We start from the raw sequence: 1,891 nt of genomic DNA, 5'->3' as shown, positions 1-1,891 counted from the left end.
CCGGTACCGGTATCCCCAATAAACCTCATGCGATCGCAGCAAGTTCGGTCTCTCGTGAGTCATTGGGTGGTCGCGTCATCCCGAGACTTGAGTAAGGATCTCCCCAGTTCTGGGGGTCTTTCACCATAACACCCAGCACAGGTGCTCCATCAACACTCCCTTGTCGGGCTAAGCTTTGTTAGCTTAGGTATTGTATGTTATGTATTGGAGCTGCAGAGAAAGGGAGGCAGGCTTTGCTCACAAGAAAGCTCAACACCTTAGCCCGCAACGCAGCACAGTCACTGCCAGACGTGGACAACACAGCATCCTGCCAAAGCCATTCAGTAGCTGTAACTGAAAGACAAAGTGGCCAATAAGCTTGTTGGGAGTGGGTTGTAATGATTGTAACTGAGTTCCTGAAGGCATGGGGCTACATCCACACCTCATCTGCACTAAAACTTAGTGTACATGTTTGCCAAAATGGATAGAAGATGCTAAAACAGTCACACCTCAGATAGTGGGGCAGGTACCACAAGTGGTTTCTAGTTTTTAAATTTTATTTCCAGTGAAGAAACTCAACACTGTGCCAAACCTGGCAATCTACCACTGACATCTCAGCCTTGATATTATTTTTTAGTTTCTTTTATTTTCTGCTTCCTTTTATTTTTAGCCTTATTTTGATTGACACATAACTGTATATATATATATGAGTTAAAATGTAATTTTTCAGTATGCCTGTGCAACCAATACAACCATGACTACTTCAGATTAATATATCCCTTACCCTGCTTACTTTAATTTTCATAGCAAGACACCTCTGGATTACTCTTAATTGTTCTGACATATATCTTCTATGTGGCCTCACACACGCTAGCCAACCAAGCCATGCCCCTATACCACATTGCTACTGACTATAGTTACACTGCTGTCTAATAGGTCCCGAAACCCACACCCTCTTCTGTCTGACATTTTACAGCATGTGATCTGCATCTCCCTTTTCCCTGCATCGGGTATTAAGCATGAAATTAGCACATGCATGTTTTCATTTAAAAGTACACCTCTGACAATTCAAGCTGGATAGAGACAAGTGAACATAGTAGAGAGGCCATAATGGTGGCTTGAAATAGCAATAAAGAGAAAGTAAGCAAGAGCAGGTAGAGTGGGGATTGTACATGGCTTCCAGATGTTTCCAACTGTGCCAAGTTAAAAGGAGAAGCCAAAGGAGTCCACCCTTGGCAGCGCAGACATGAAACCAACAAAGTGTTACAAGGCTAGTTATGCAAGCGTGTCGTCACTGTCCACTGAGTCCTATTTATACCCTCCCCAAACATCACATGCCCTCCCACAGCTCTTGCCTCAGCAAAACACGGAGTGAGTCTGCATCACATGACACTATCAGAAGCTTCTACTTCAGGTCCCTGTCAGAATCAGGGTCAGGGGAGTTCTGCAAGATGGAGTGAGGAAGGGTCTTCTCTCACAGAGTCCCAGGAAACAGCAGGAGTCCCGCTGAGTCTGGGCAAGGAGAGGCCTGGCAGATCTGAAGCTAACAGAGAATGATAGAGCCAGGCTCAGGAACAGTAGCTCCAGAGACTGCATCTCTGGCTATCTTGGAAATACTCCTTGCTACAAACTAACGTCCCCACTTTTCTTCAGCTGCTTTTGGATCCAAGAGGACGGCAAGCCAGGGATAGATGGACCAAGGATGCCCAGAAATAAGAGAAACACAGAAAGGACACATTACCTGAGCAGAACAGGCCGATGGGAAGAGCTGGAGCTCTGGCTGACGGGATTCTTGGCGGTGCCGTGGTTGCTGTCACCAGATGTGCATGAAACACTGAGAGCAGTTCCCCCACGGGAGACAACTGCCCCCTAGCCATGGAGGTCCCACTGGTACTGAACATCCCCTCCTGCC

Source organism: Mastomys coucha, unplaced genomic scaffold (assembly GCF_008632895.1).
Source record: "Mastomys coucha isolate ucsf_1 unplaced genomic scaffold, UCSF_Mcou_1 pScaffold1, whole genome shotgun sequence".
Taxonomy (NCBI): Eukaryota; Metazoa; Chordata; class Mammalia; order Rodentia; family Muridae; genus Mastomys; species Mastomys coucha.
The sequence above is the reverse complement of the archived record's forward strand: the minus strand, read 5'-3'. Positions refer to the sequence as shown.